Source organism: Theobroma cacao, chromosome 9 (assembly GCF_000208745.1).
Source record: "Theobroma cacao cultivar B97-61/B2 chromosome 9, Criollo_cocoa_genome_V2, whole genome shotgun sequence".
NCBI classification, from domain to species: domain Eukaryota; kingdom Viridiplantae; phylum Streptophyta; class Magnoliopsida; order Malvales; family Malvaceae; genus Theobroma; species Theobroma cacao.
In genome coordinates, this window is record NC_030858.1 from 9,464,100 (window position 1) to 9,481,483 (window position 17,384).

A 17,384-nucleotide genomic window follows, 5' to 3' on the forward strand; every position below is an offset into this window, starting at 1 on the left:
ATGGAATTCCTTGTACAAAAGGAACAGCATAATCCCTTAAGCAATAATTGTCAGCTACTACACGCTCTTGGATTTGCAATTCACCTTGTTGATCTGCTATTGTATTTACTAGAGCAAACCTTGTTGATTCTTTCGTTGAAGTCTATGAAATATTCTCTCAATTTTTGGATCACACATGATAGTCACCAAGTCGTTTGCTATTTTCATACAACTATTGAACTTAACAGCAAAGCAAAAATATAACTTAAATTAAGACTAATCAATAAAATTTTAATATTAGCAGATAACAAAGAAAACAAAATCCCCAACAACAACTCTAAAAACTTGTTAAATTTACACATGCAAGTATACGTATGGAACAAGTAATATAGACAATAAGTCCAAATTATCGTTCCCACAAGGATTTGTTTCTAAAGTTGCACTAAGTACTAAAATTATAAATCAAATTAATCTTATTTAAGTAATCCAAAAATTGAAGAAAAACTAATTAAAAACAATTAAAAATCAACACTTAAAGACCTAGGATTATGGGTTTGTTCAACATTTCATCGGCAACTTTTCTTGTTATTTATCTTTCTTGAGTAGTTTTACTAACCTAGAATCCAAAGCTAATGACAAGTCTCCATTGAGATGCTTGCATAAATACTGAACTTAATTAGTTCACTATATGTCTATAGGAATCAACTAAATTAAGTTCACTATGCAAGTGCCCTAATATAGCTATGTATGGTAATTGGTGTATGTCTACCCAAATTGTGAATCAGATTACCTAAGTAAAGTGAACATACACTAATCAAATCTTAATCCAACCTAAAATCTCTCTGTTAAGTTTCAATTAGATTCACAAATCATTTAATTGTTGATCAGGTAATTAAAAGCATTAAGGACAGATTTAATTAAGTAAAACAATACCCATTCATGATAAATAACAGAAAATAAGTATTCATATTAGATGTAGAAATCCACCACAATCCTAGATAAACAAATTAGTTCATGATAATAAAATAAAACACTATCCGAAGAATTATAACCATGAGTTCAAAACAAGAAGTAAGAATAACACAAAATGAGAGAATTAAACTAATGTTGAAGCTTGATTGATTGCAAATCTTTCTCAATTATTCCAAAATTCTTGACTGATTCGAAGCTCTAATTCTCTAAAAAGTTGTTGTTGTCCCCTATGTTGAATACTCTCCAAATAAGCTTTCAAATATGTGCAAGATGCCCTACTTTCCAATTTTTCGTCGAAAGTTCAATTTTGGAAATTAAGGTGGCGCCGTAGCCATGCTTTTCTGGTGCCACAGTGCCGTCATTTGCCTTGGGAGTACCACGGCTCATTATTCACCAACGCTGTGGTGGTATGACTTGCAACCCCGCAGCCATGAGTCTTTGGCACTATGACGCTCTAACCATGTTGCTTCAGTGCAAAGTTGTATCTATCCACCAACTTCGAACATGATTTTCACCTCAATCGAGTCCAAATTGGGCCAAGTTGTACACGCAAAAGAGTTAAGCCATTCTCATATATTTCTAATGAATCAAAAATCTCCTCAATTCGAGTTCTACAGCTCAAGTTATCTTCAAATTATTGCAACATGTACGAGTGACAATTTCTCACTTGTGCTATCATCTCTTTCTTTCACCTTACTCATCATATTCTGCACAAAACCATGAGAAAAATTGACGATAACTTTTCCTAAAATAAATTGAGATAAATTAAAATGAAATTAAACTAACAACAACTAAATTAACTAATCAATAAAAAATCTAACTTACACTAAAAAAATAGCTTAAAAGGTTTAAAATCCAATTCTAAACTCAGAGATCTAGCCACTAAAGTCTCCAAAATGTGCTCAAAATAACTTTATGTAGCAGAGTTATCACCCTTCACTTCTTACCATTTATCTTGTCTCTATCTGCATAATGCTCCCAATTTTTATAGGAATTGGCTAAAGGAATTCTTTATCCGTATGTTTCCCTTGCTCTTAGATAATCCGCTTTATGAAGCCAAGATGCAGAGCCGCCCTCATTGTTGCTCCAATTATGCATTTGCCCCTTCATTCAAATGACCTATTCACCCAATGTTGGTTCTCCTCAAAGCCACTTGGGCTAAAGCTTGAAGGACCCGAAAGTCTCCTATTCAACCCCTGATCCAATTCTTGCTTTTCCAATAGCCCACCTTAAGGCAAACTAGTTGGGCTCTATCGGGCTTGACTATGTTTTTTGTCCTTTTATAACACACTATTTGAAGCCCACCATCATAGCAGTTCAGTTCTAAGTCTTCAAGGCCTATGAGCTCCACTACAGTTCCTGAGCTTGACACTCTAGTTTCCATATGGGCTTTGCACCTACCAAGCTTCCAAATTGTCCCCAGTCCACATCTTTTTGCTTTTCACTTCGTAATGGGTCCACTATGGCATTATTTGATCTGCTTTGACTCGTTTGATCCGGTTTTGCCATCTCCTCTGGTGCTCCTGGTCTTTTCTCTAACCTGTTGAATTGCCAATGACACCATTAAGCTCTTCATCATATGGTACCCATTGGTTGTGTGCCTGTTCATCACCTCCTCAATTCCAAATGGAGCTCAATGAGTTTGCATCCCACTCTTGGGATTATGACACTGCTGGGTATTTAAATCCTATTTCTACATAAATTTCATATACTTGAACCTTAAAGCTCTTACCCAACTTCCAGCTGAATCATACTATCAATCTTTTCCGAACTGCTCGTGAGAATAATCATATAGACTTTTTCGAAGGAGATGAATTTTCTTATTTCCTGCCCAAGGTTGACAAAATCCCCAAAAACTTCTGCAATATTTTAGAATGTTCTAGCATTCCAAGCATGGACGGGGACTCCCATCACTACCACCCAGCACCTCTTTTTGCCCGTTGGCAAGTTAGCCAACCACTCCACAATATTTTCAAACCAGAGATTGAGTTTTTCCAATTCTTAACCTAGAGGCCTTCTCTAGTTGTATGCTTCTAAAAGAAAGCAACGCCATACTCTATAATTCTTCTGACTTCCAAACCTTCAATCCTGTTTTCTTTCAAGCTTTCCATTATAGAATCCGAGTCCTTATCATTCCTATAATCAGTTGCCAGTGATGATTTATACCACATATAAGATTTCATCATCAATAAACCCATTCACACATTACCTTCTTTCAAGTTTGGGCTTTTTTGGCTCCACATGTGCTACATTTTCCTTTGCATCAAAGCCTGCAACAAGAGTATCCTGTATATTTGGAGGGGTCTAAATCCTAAATTCTCTAGGCTCTATTCACGTTCATTTCACCTACCCTGAAATTATTTGCAAAGATTCAAATTTTTCCCCTTTTTGTGCCAAAAATTTTCCTTTGGATTGAATTGGGCTATTAGCGACTCTCCTCACTACATTGGCGTCGCCATACAGGAGGAAAATGAAGCATCTACCCCATGCTACATGCTTTTGCAGTATAAAATGATCCCTATTGCTTTAATGGTTGTTGATTTTTCATTCATAGACCAATTTTCTATTTGATTTTCTAAACTTAGTAGAATATTTTCATCTAGGAAATCAATTAGAAAATGTATACTTTTTGAGAATCATCCAGGATGGTCAGCTTGATTGAATAAAACTACTAAAGATAATGCTTTACCCTTTTATGTTGATGAAAGTGAATTAACAAGATTACTAGATATTAATATCATTTACTAAAATGTTGTCCAAATTATCTTATAATAAGAGTTACTATGTGATCTTAAAAGGGTTATAAATAGGATTAGGTGTTCTACCAAACAACACATCAACAATTCAGCCAAAGTGTTCTGCTACACCAAGAGTGTTCTAAAAAACATAAAGGGAGAAAACTCTCATCCCTAAAAAAAACTACCCTTTCTCCATTGTTAGACTAAGATTCTTGTACTGTGAAAAGTGTGATTACTACTCAATTTTGCAATAGTTTCCTATGATTGGTTTTGAGAGATCAATAAGATAGTCAGACATTCAAAATCAATATCCTAAAGTCTGTCTGCATTAGTCTTGAAAAGGTAAAAGACTGGTAAAGATATAACTAGAGTAAAATTATTCTATAATACTTTCTCTAATTCATATGTTTTCTTGTAAAACATGATAAACATGTTAAGATTCATTAATTTTGCTTTTGCTTTATGATAATTATTATTTTTGAAACTTATATGGCATGTCAATGGTAAGTATATAGAATAGCATGTTTTAGGGTCTGATTTTTTGTTACATGACGCTTATATATGTCTAATAAAATCTTGAAAATTAAAGCATCATCTCATGCATAAATATGAAGAAAAAAAAAGTCTTTGTTTGTTTGATCTAAAATTTTGACTGAATTTTCTCTATCTTAGATTTTTTTTGATCCATTATTTTTATATGAATAAAATCCTTCTATAGTAAGCTTTCCACCTGTACATTATTCGCGTCATTTGAATTTCTATATTGAGAGAATTTAGTAAAAGAAATGAACCTTTAAATTGAAAAAACAAATAAAAGTTCAACATGAAGCCCTTATTAAAAACCCACCCCACTCGCGGTTTGATGCGTGCAGTCCACCCCATACAACGTTTGGCACATCAGCCACCGCAATGGTCTGTTCTTGCCGAGGCCAATCAACTACCAGTGAGAATACGACAATAGGCCATCAAGAAGGCAACGTGTGGATTACACACGCCATCTTGAGAAAGTGATTTTCATTAAAAAAGAATAATTATTGGCTAGAAACAAAGGCTTACTTGTGGCTAAGCGGCATGTGATGCCGCTCTAGAAGCGCGTTAGACATCGGCACCACTAGAATTTCGAGAATAATGCCCTTTATTTTATTTTTTTTTTCTAATTTTAACATTTCTCGACCACGTTCTTGAAAATTAAAAATGTCTTAAAAATAAAAATTAAATTGTAAGACTCACCATGCACGTCGGGACACTTGCATTGGTTTCGGGCCAATTGGGTGTGTACGCTACAACATAGCAGAGTAGGGCATGCATTTTATAAATATTCAAAACCTATAATTAGAGTTTTCTCCCTAATTTATATCTTTTCGAAATTCCAATAATTAAGAAAATGTTGAATTTATTTCTTTAACATTTTGAGCATTTTGAAATTTTTTTATTGATAGTATATATGACATTTGAATAGCACTCATATAATATATGATTTATATCATGACATATTTTAATTATTCAAAAGATTAAATTCCTATTAATTCCTTATGTTTAGCATGATAATTTTATGAGTTATTAAATATCCTAAGCTTTCCAGTAATATTTAATTTCGTAACAGGTCTAGGAATGCCATCCCAAGTAGAGGATTTTGGTTGAGTGAAATTTTTCAAATTTTACTCCTAAAATTAAAATTTTACACATGAATTATATTGAATAATGTTAATAATTACTTCTATGCAGGAGATGATTAGGAGCATAGCAAATTTTCAATCTTGCAACTTGCATATTATTTTTGTTATTTGGTTCGAATTTATCCGAAAAAATATTATCTTCTAGTGCTAATTATTAATATCTATTACACATATTGTCCCTAATAATTAAGAAAACCTATAAATATTGCACATGTGTACAAAATTCCAATAATTAAGAAAATGTTGAATTTATTTCTATAATATTTTGAGCATTCTGAAATTTTTTATTGACAGTATATATGATATTTGCATAACATTGATATGATATATGATTTATATCATGACATGTTTAAATAATTCAAATAATTAAATTCCTATTAATTGCATATGTTTAGTATGACAATTTTATGAGATATTAGACAAGTTAAGTTTTCTAGTAATATGTAATTTAGTAAAATGTCTAGGAATGCCATGCTAAGTGGGAGGTTTTAATTGAGTGAAAATTTTCGGATTTACTTCTAAAACTAAAATTTTACGCATGAATTATATTGAATAATGTTAATAATTATTTCTATAAAGGAGATGTTTAGGAGCATAGCAAATTTTCAATCTTGTAACATGTGTATTATTTTCTTTATTTGATTCAAATTTATCCAGCAAAATATTATCTTGTAGTGCTAATTATTAATAGCTATTGCACTTTTTTTTTTTCTAGTGAAGTTGAATATGGTTACTAAAAACATTGTTGTTGATCTAAATAAAGATGAGAAATTAGATGGCCAAAATTATAACATTTGACATTGTAAAGTCCATTATCTCATAGATGAGCAAGGGGTTCTGGAAAATCTCGACCAAATTATGCAAGGGCCATAAGCTAGAAGTAGAACTTAGCATTGTAGTGACATTGAAACCTACAAAAATTGGTGCAAAACGATCATTGTGCATGCTTTACGTTGAGCAACAATGATTAGATAGGCAAATATAAGCAATATGAAAAAGCTCATGAGATATGGCAAGGCCTCAACATGCACAAGGATGAGAAATGAGGCCTTAGAGGAAAAAAGTGTATCTTTATAAGATACTCTAAACACATTAAGGGATATGCGTTCATTGGAGAACTTGAAGATGGAAGTGCGACTAAAATTAAGTCAAGAGATATGGTTTTCTTAAAAGAAGATTTCCCAAGTATAGGGGAAACTAAAAAAAAGATAGAACTTACTGAAATGGAGGATTAAGATATTGGCATACCAAACAACGTGATTGAGAACATGGAAAAAATTCTTCAAACTCTCAAAGATAGTAAGAGCTACTTACCATTAAGTTCATCTATTCCCATAAATATAAATCCTCAAGTTGAGCTATGTAGAAGCAAACGTACAAGCATATTACATCGTCATCCATTTAAGATTAAGTGAAAAGCTTTCATAATTGCTCCGTAAGAATAAAGTACATTAAGAACTATACAGAAGCCTTTTATCCTCTCTTGATGCAAAAGAATGAAAAAAAGGCAACGAATGATGGAATGGAATCTATAAAAATCAACCATGTTTAGAACTTGGTTGACCTTCCACCAAAACATAAGACTATTGGGAACAAATGGGTCTTAAAAGTGAAATCTAAGGTATATGGATCCATTGAAAGATTTAAGGCTTTCTTACTAGCAAAAAGGTACACACACTAAAAATGTATGAACTATGAAAAAGTCTTCTTAGCAGTAGTATTCGCTTAATACTAACCATAGTTGCAAATTTTGATTTAAAACTTTTCCAATTAGGTGCTAAAATAACATTTCTTAATGGAGAACTAGATGAAGAGATCTATATGGATCCACCCAACTGCTTTGTGGAAAAAGGTCAAAAGTACAAAGTTTGCAAGCTTAAATAATCTATCTATGTATGGCCTAAAGCAATCATACAGACAATGATATTTCAAATTTCATCACGTTACTATTCATATACGGTTCGTGATTATTGAAAAGAATCACTGTGTGTATTTTAAATGATACCAAAGAAATTATATCATATTATCATTATACTTAAATGACATACTGTTGGTGGGATATGATAAAGAGATGATTGTCACTACTGAAAAGTGGTTGTCCTCAATCTTCGTGATGAAGGACCTGAGTGAAGCAAATTATGTGCTCAAAGTTAAGATCCTAAGGGATTGTTCAAAGAGACTTCTTGGTTTGGTTCAAGAGAAATATATCAAGAAGGTTCTTGGACGATTCTAGATACAAAATTGCAAACCCATTAATACTCTTTCACGAAAGGTGAAATCTTGATTCTTGATATGGCTCCTAAGACGCCAAAAGAATAAAAGCAAATAATTTGTGTTCCTTTTTCTAGTCTTGTTAAGAGCCTCACGTATACCATGATATGCACAAGACCTGATATTAGCTTTTTAGCTGGTTTGCAAAATAGATTCCAATCAAATCTTAGACATGACTTATCTTAAGAGAACTGTTAATTACTTTTATATGTTATTGCGGATCAAACTTGAACGTAATTGGCTATAATGATGTTGATTAGGTAGCTAATAGATTATGCAAATCAACATTGGCTATGTATTTTTGCTTAATGGTGGTGTTATCTCCTAGAGCGATAAGAAATAATCTTACTTTGCCTTATCCACTATAAAAGCAGAATTTATAGTTAATTTGTTTGGCAATTGTATAAGAAGTTGTTTGGTTGAGGTGATTCCTTCAAAATTTCGATGTAACTAGTTTTTCCTCAAATCCAATGACCATTCATTGTGATAGTATGGTTGCAACTGCTTTTACTAAAGATCTTAAATATCATGGTAGAACAAAACACATTAATATGCGGAATAGCTATATTAGAGATTTAATTGTGCAAAAGAAAGTGATCTTAAAACATATTTCCACTTGTCATATGGTTGCAGATCTTTAGATTAAACTTATTCCAAAGGATACTTGTGTGACAAATGTTAGGTCTCTACGACTTCATTTATGGTGATTTTTGTATTTGATCATTCGTATTAAACCTTTAGGATAATAGTAACACTTATGTAATTTTTATTTTATTATAAATGCATTTATGTTTATATAATTAATTAGCAAACAAGATATGAAAAGTATGTCAATAGGCTGGAGATTAGCTCACTCAAGTATCCCTTTCTTTTGCACCAACTATTTGCGCATTTAGATAGCAAATAGAGTTTAAATTGTTTCCTTGGTTGGAGCCAAAGATAACGTCCATATAATAAATAACAAGTAAGGGCCTAATGGTCTACCCCACAATCCATGTAGCATGTAGAGAAAACCAAATGTGAGGCCTTATTGGCGTTAACAATGGAGGGCAAATGAAGAACTCAAGTTAGGCATTTTTGAAAAGCGACTAAACTAATATTTGTATGGAGTTTTGGAGTTTGACATACACTCTTAGAACGAGATGCTCCATCATAACATGTACTTCATACTAAATAAGCTTTACAATTGATATAGAAGGTGAAAGAATGAATCCCTGTTTCTTCACCAAGTGAGTCCTAAGTAGGTTAATGAAACTTGAACTATGTTGTTTGTGACTTTTGATTGTGTCATAAGGTGAGGAATGGATGCTCGCTATTTTGGTATGTTAACTAAGACCATGGATAATTTTGTTGTATGGGACATTACTGAAAAAACATACTTTTCTAAAGTAAGTGGCATGAGAGTTGATAATTTTATTTTATAGAATTATTTTTATCTTAAATTGTTTTTAAAAGTTAGCTAAGTTCTTGAGTTTAGGTTTAAATTTAGTTTTTTTTAATTAGTTTGTTTTTATTAAATTATTTTAACTATATGTTTATTTATCTTATTTTAGTTACTATTTATTAGTTTTTATGTTTTTATAGGATTATGGAAGAATAAGGCTTAATTGGATGAAGAAAGGTGTTTAAGGAGTTCAGACCTTATTCGTACATCTTGTGGTCTTTTGAGTATAACTCCCACTCCAAATGTCCAAATGATGCAATTCTTAGACCATTGAAAAGTTAAGAGGCAGAGCTATGCTTTTAAGGACACCACGTTACCTAGTTCTGCCTTGAAGATGGAGAAAATGAAATTGAAATTTGACCGAGTGCACTAGTCAAGAAGAAAAAGACAAGAATCCATTGGAGCGTCGCGGCTTTGATAGGGTGTGCCACATCATCAAAGAAGAAATTTTGAAAAAATGGTAGTGGGAAAGAGAGTTATGGGGGCCAACTTAAGTCTATTGGGCTTTACACTTATTCTAAGCCCAAACTAAGAGTTTTTAGGCTAAAATGTTTAATTTAGGTAAAATTAGGTTAAGTTTTACTTATAAAGTTAGCTTAAGGAGAAGTTAGCCACACACATTGAGGATAAATCCTAAGAGAGATTCAAGAAGCTAGAAGTTAAGGTTGAAAATTGAAGATCAAGGTTGCAAAATTTTATTTATTTTCTTCTTCTTTAGCTTGTATTATTCTTATTACTCTTGATGGCTAAACTTTATATGTTTTTATTTACTTTTGCAATTATTAGTAGCTAAATTTCTTTTTCTAGGATTATAATTGAAATCACATGTAATCTAAATTTTTAATCTCTTTCTCGTTTATTTTTCAATGAGATAGAATTGTTTATTCCAATTTGTTCTTAATGCTTTTAATTGACTGGTCACCAATTAAATTGATTTAGAAACGTAAACAAACTTGGAAAAGGAAGTTTAGTGTAAACTAAGATTGGAATAGCATATGAACATATTTATTTGCTTAGACGAATAAATTGATTTGTGCATAAGATAAGAATATACCTATATACTATATGTAGTCAGTATTAAAACGTGAACTTAATGAGTCTATTTTAATTTCAATTCACATAGAAATATGGCGTTTTGGTTAAAGTAAATATTTTTATAAAAGACTCGAGATAGCATTATAAATAATTGAGAACTTTATGTTAGCAATTCAATGCATTGGATTAAGTTAGGAGAGAGAGAGTTAAGATTTAGATGAAGTGTGAGGGATATTATAATTCTAAGCTTTTCCAATTTGATTTTTATTCCATTATATTTTTGCTTAGATTTTTAATTAGTGTTAATTAGTTTAGTTTTAGTTTACTAGTTTTTAGTTTAATTAGTTATCTAAATTTTGTATTTTTGAATAAAACTAAATTATTTTAATTTTTGTACTTAGTAAATTTTTAGAACAATTCTTTAAGGGATCGATAATCTACTTACAAATATATTATCTATTCGAGACATATACTTCCGTAGGTAAAGTTTTAACTAACAAGTTTTTGGCGTCGTTGTAGAGGAATTGTTTTCTAGAATTTTTACTAATACTAATACCAAGAAAATTTATTCTTAATTCAAACCTTATTCTTTTGATTTATTTCATTTTTTTTTCATGTTTTTAGGCATCTTTGGTCATTGTATGCAAAGGAGGAACTTGAATCTTATTCATTTTGATCCAAAGATAGAAAGAACTTTTAGAAGACTTTAAAGGGAAAATTTGCAAGTTTAAACTCTAAACCAAACAATGGTTGAAGATAATAATAATCATGTAACAATGTTGTGAACCAGATTATTAAAGAGAACAAACCTCTAATAGATTATGTTGTTCCCTTTTTACAAGGCTTGCACCAAAGCATTAGAATACCTTCTATCAATGCAAAGAATTTTTAAATCATGCCTGCTTACATTCAGATGATTTAGTTTTTTGTTCAGTTTGGTGGGTTACCCAATGATGATCCTAATTCCCATTTGGTTCATTTCCTGGAAATCTGCGACACTTTCAAATATAATGGGATGATTGATGATGCGATCAGACTTAGACTCCTTCCTTTTTCATTGAGGGATAAGGCAAAGAATTGGTCGAATTCACTATCCACTGGATCTATTACATGAAAAGACTTCGCTAAAAATTCTTGGAAAAATTCTTTCCACTTACAAAGACTACAAAGTTGAGGAATGATATAACTTCCTTCACACAATTTGATGTTGAATCCTTATATGAGGCTTGGGAACTATTTAAAGATTTGCTCAAGAGATGTCCACACCTTGGGCTTCCTCAATGGCTTCAAGTTTAAACATTTTATAATGGATTGGGCAGTTCAATCACATATACAATTGATGTCACTACTGGTGGGGCATTGATGAGTAAAAATCGTAATGAAGCTTGTAATTTGTTGGAAGAGAAGGCATTCAATAATTACCAATGGCCTTCAAAAAGATCTAGTTCTAGGAAAGTTGCCAATGTTTATGAGATTGATGCACTGAATGCTTTAACTGCACAAGTAGCTGCATTAACAAAAAGATTTGACACAATGGGAGTTAATGTTGTCCAAAACTCTTTTATAACTTGTGATTTGTGTGGAAATAGCCATTCAAGTGATCAATGTCCATCTAATCCTAAATCAGCTCAATTTGTTAGGAACTTCAACAAGTAGTAAAATAACCTATAATCCTAGTTGGAGGAACCATCCAAACTTTTCATGGAATAATAACCAAAGACCTTCAAATCCAAGGCCAAACAATTCTCTTGGCTTTCCTCAACAAGCAAGACCTCCTGTCTCTAAGAAAAAGTCTACTATGGAGGAATAATGCTAAACAATTACTTCGAGGAGTGGAAAAGAAGTTAAAGGGGTTACTAAAAAATCAATTGAATCAAAAGAGCATGGGGATGATGAAGAGGTAATTGTTAAGAAATAAGTTGAGAAGAAAGATGATGGGAAAACTAAAACTCAAGTGAAGGTTCAAGCAAATTATCCTCCACCACCCTTCCCACAAAGATTGCAAAAGTAAAAGCTTGATAAGCAATTTCAGAAATTTGTCAATGTCTTCAAGAAGCTCCACATAAATATTCCTTTTGTTGAAGCTTTGAAAAACATGCCAAGCTATGTCAAATTTTTAAAAGACATCCTAACCAAAAAAAAGAAACTGGTAGACTTTGAAATAAGTGCACTTACTAAGGAGTGCAGCGCAATAATTCAAAACAAGCTTCCACCAAAGCTTAAAGATCTAGGGATTTTTTCTATCCCTTGTACTATTAGTAGATTTAAATTCTCTAAAGCCTTGTGTGATTTGAGTGCTAGTGTTTCAATTATGCCTTTGTCAATTATTAAGAAATTTAGACTTAATGAGATACAACCTACTACAGTTTCATTGCAATTAGCAAATAGAACAATCAGGTACTCTATTGGGATTATTGAGGATGCATTGGTTAAAGTTTGGTACTCTACATTCTAATGGACTTTATTGTGCTTGAAATGGAAGAAGATGTGAAAAGTCCTTTAATCTTGAGACGACCATTCTTGGCTACTACAAGCGCAATCATTGATGTGAGGGAAGGCAAGATAACTTTTAAAGTTGGAAAAGAGGTAGTCGAGTTTAATATTTTCAATGCAATTGAACATCCTGGTTCTACAAATAGTTACTCTAGAGTGAATTTAGTTGATGAAGGTAAAAGTGATCTATTTCTCCACCTACAATTGAGCAAGCACCGATCTTTGAGTTTGAGCCACCACCTTCGCATATTAGACCCAAGCAGACGCAGGAAAAGCATCCTCCACTGTCATCTAATTGTCTTTTTGAGATTGGACAACAAGTTATGTTATTGTCTGGATCACACTTTAAGCTTTTTCCATGGAAACACAAAGCAAAATGGTTAGGTCCTTTTAATGTGGTAAAGGTTTATCCTTGTGGAATAATAGAGATTGATAGTGAGGATATGAGCACATTCATGGTTAATGGACTAAGTCTCAAGCCGTATTATGAGGATGAAGAACTACAAAATAGGGTACTATAGTCAAGCTAGTGACTATAAAGAAGCATTTCTTGAGAGGCAACTCAAGCTTTCTAACTTAATTTACTTACTTTAATTTATTTTTTATTCATTTATTATTTATTGTCATTAATTACTTATTTTCTTTCTTTCTTTTTCCAAGTTTTTCCCTCAACAAAAAAAAAAAAACAAGGCAAGAGCGATACAGTGCCACAAAGGGAGCATCATGGCATCCCAACATCAAGAGGACACCAATTCAATAGGGGCAAGAGCGCTACGGCACCACATGGAGAGCACCATGGCTCCTTGACATCAACAGGATGCCAAATCAAGGGAGCCTTCTGTCACAGCCCAAATTCCAGGGCCATGACTAGCGCTTAGGCCCAATGGGCATAACCCACTAAGCCCAAGCAAGCCTCCTTATGCAATTCCGATTATCATTCGCATCCATTATCTTTAAAATGAAGTGTTGTAACTCTCAAAAGTAAATGTTCCAGTAATATTTTCTAACAATTGAATATTCATTTTTATATTATATCAAAGTACTGTCATCATCAATCCAACATATATATACTTCATTTATAACATGACTTTTAGTAGTTTACATTACATATACATGTTCACAAGTAATAGACTCGAGACCATCAACGGAGTGACTCTAGGTGAAGATACAACTATTGAGATGCCATAGTACCTACCAAGAAGATGAGCATATGTGTGCGACTTAATCTAGGTCTCAACTACCTCCAAATTTGAAAACATGAATTTTAAAAACATGAGTATAAAACTCAATGAGTGAACATAAGAAGGGAACAAGCAATCAATAGGAAGAATTTGAAAATCATGATGCACTTGTTTCAACAATAATGCAATTGATTTAATTTCTTACTAAAAACCCTTCATTTCAAACTTTGATTAATAACCTCAGAGTGTTGCAACAACCCATGATCAATCCATGAAGTTAAATGGGTGAAAAATATGTCAAAAATCAAAAAGGGTAGCATGCAGGATAGAATGTTTCTCGCTGCAGCAAAGTTCATTCTCGCTGCCGCGAGAAACAGTATCAGTTTGCATGTATTTCAGTTTTTCTAGCATATCTTCCACTACAGAATTCTAATTAACTTGATTTTTAGACCATTAGAAAGATAAAAGACAGAGATACAACTTTGATGTTTACCACTTTTTCCAGTTCGAACGGGAAGGTGGTCAAAATCTTCATCAAAGTGAAGGCACTACATTAGAACCTGAGAGTTTCTCGCTGCAGCGAGTTTTCTGCTGCCAAAAGAGAATGTTTCTAGCTGCAGCGAGAAGTAGGGCACCTAAGTGAAAAAGGGGCCTCCTTTGCACAAAAAATCCATTTGGTGCTGCAATAAAGATCAATTTGCAAGAAAATGGGAATTTCTCAAGATTCATCATGCCAAATTTTACATGTATTACAACCATATACCATTACTCATAAACTTCCTATAACACACATATTTACATATGTGTATATATATATACCCATCATCATCATGCACACCATCCCATCATCATCAGCTCATGTACACTCCCTACTCGCACATGGCTGGGTCATCACCGATTTATGCACACTCCCTACTCGCACATAATCGGGTCATCGTCAGCTTATGCGCACTCCCTACTCACACATAGCTGAGTCAATATCATTACATAATAATATATTCATACGTATGTATATATCAACATAATGTAGCAGTATATGAATCCATAATAGCCACATATCACAACACAAAGATAATTTATCAAGGGCTTGTTCCCAAGGCACCCATTCTTAAGAAAAGTTTGATAAAATCATTTATTGTCTTTTGCAAACACATTCACATTCCAAAAAATACTTTGAAATGCAAATTCACTCACCGATCTTGTTGTTTCTTTTGCTTGACTCTAACCTCAACTAACACTCCAAAGGGACATGTGAGGCCTTGTTGGAACCTATACACACACAACATCACAACCAATCCAATTTACATTAATATCACTCCAAAAGCTAGTTTCTAATTCAAATTCTACTAGTCATTCCTAATTGGCTTCCAACTATATCAAATGGCTATTCCTTGCACTACTCTAATCACACTAAAAATGAGTAAACAACTCAACAATAAAACAGCTCATAATCCCAATTACTAGCCATTATCAACAACTTAAAACCAAGCCTAGTTCATCACTCACCTTAGGGTTTCTTTGTAGTTGAATTCTCTTCAAATAGCTTCCAAACAAATATGAAAAATCTCTTTTTCTCTCTCTAAAACCTCCAACTAGTGAGAGAAAATGTTGAAAAAGGACTTTTTGAGGGTTTTAAAGTGAGAGAGTGAAAGAACACAAGGGTTCTAGTCAAAAAGGCACAAAGGTATGAAAATTAGAGCTAGAGAGAGAAAGTTGTGAAAGTTTCATATCAAGCTTCCATGGAGGATGCAAGCAATCTGAGATGGAAGAAGAAGAAGGAGAAGAAGCTGTTGGAAGGAAAAGATATTTATAGCTCAAACTTATCCAATTCCCTTAGAAAATACAAAAATGCCCTTTAGTAAGTTAACTTGTTCTTCTCCAATCCTTTGTGAAATCTTTTTATTCTTTTGACACTGGGACAAGTTCTACAATGATCTAAACTACTCGGGTTTATGAAAACTTAAAATTTTGAATCGAGGAGCAAAATGACCATTTTGCCCCTATTGCGAAAATTATTGCCACATCTAGTTTTCTTTGTGTTTTCATCATTATACATCATTTATTTGGTCCTTATGCTTATTTAGACCTTAAATATCAGAAAACTTCCTTCTGGGAACTTATTAGAGGAAATGATGAAACTACCCCTAGCCCGGGTTATTACGCCTATGCCTCGTTATGAGCCTATAGGGGTTGAGGTCTCACATTCTCCCCCATTAATAAAAATTCGATCCTCGAATTTAAATTTAACTATAAGGTAATGTACCTCTAAGCATCAAAGAGGTGGGGATAGTTTGTCCGCATCTCTTCCTCGGCCTCCCATGTTACCTCATCGAATTCAAATCGACGTAGGGTGAATAATCAAAGTTCTCAAGTTCTGCCACATCACTCTCGTCGGGCATTCTTAACATAGAATCTTGGTTTATGCATTATATCAACTTCCAATCTTTATAGAAAAGTCAACGATGTCATAATATATAATTATGTGTACTACTCTTGTTGGATCAAAACAATATCATTCTTTATCTTATGAAGAGAATTCAAGTAAGCTATTAATTCTGGTCACACCTCAATCAAATCATCCTTAAATCATCAATCCTGCATGTTTACTTAACCATCCACAATTCCTCTACTTTGATCTTTTATCAAACCTTCCAACATTCAAGCATTTATTCCACCATTGACTATGGGTCTAAATGGTCAACCAACCTCTATTCCGTTTCACATACCTCCATACAAATTCCATTCAAGCATTTCATAATACATAAGGATCAAACACTCTTTATTTATTCATATATGTTTAACATCACGGATGATTCAAATCCGGTAACCATTAGTAACCATCTTCCCAAAAACAAACTCCAATACTTTCATGTTCGAGTGCTCACTAGATAAATCTCAACTTATACCATAAGGCATTTCAATAAATCATGACATTCCGCATACCCCCTTATAATCTTAATCAATCTCTTTAATCAATAACTCAACCTCTCAAGATTAAAGTTGCTCAAAATTTTCCTTTTAAAGTTCCTTTCCAAGTCTCATTTTGATTACTAATTATTTCTACATTTTCGATGTCATAGCTAATTTGTTCGTCATCAATCACCCACAACATATCTAACTTGATATTTCTCAAATTTACTCCAAACATCAGATCTCATGGCCTCATTAGTTTATCAATTTGAAGATCAAATTAAACATTTGTCTCTCCTTAAGTGCACTTTAAAATTTAAGAATCATCTATTAAGGCCTTTCTGATATTAACTTATTTTAGTCCCCTTTACCTTAGAAAATTAAATCCATAATCATTCATTTTGAATCATGAGCTTTATATCAATCAAGACAGATTTTACACTTTTAATTATACGAATCCAAATGCACACCTTTACGCATAAGCTATAAACTTTTCCCCACATCTTTATATCTCAAAACTATATATATTGAAGTTATACCAAAACTGATACATCATTTTCCATTGCCCCTTAGGATATTAAATTCATGTCATACTTCTCTATTTGTGTACTTCATAATAGCCTAACAATTTCTAGCTCACAGTTAAGCTAGGTCATATACCAAGCCTCTCAAGCTATATCAAAAC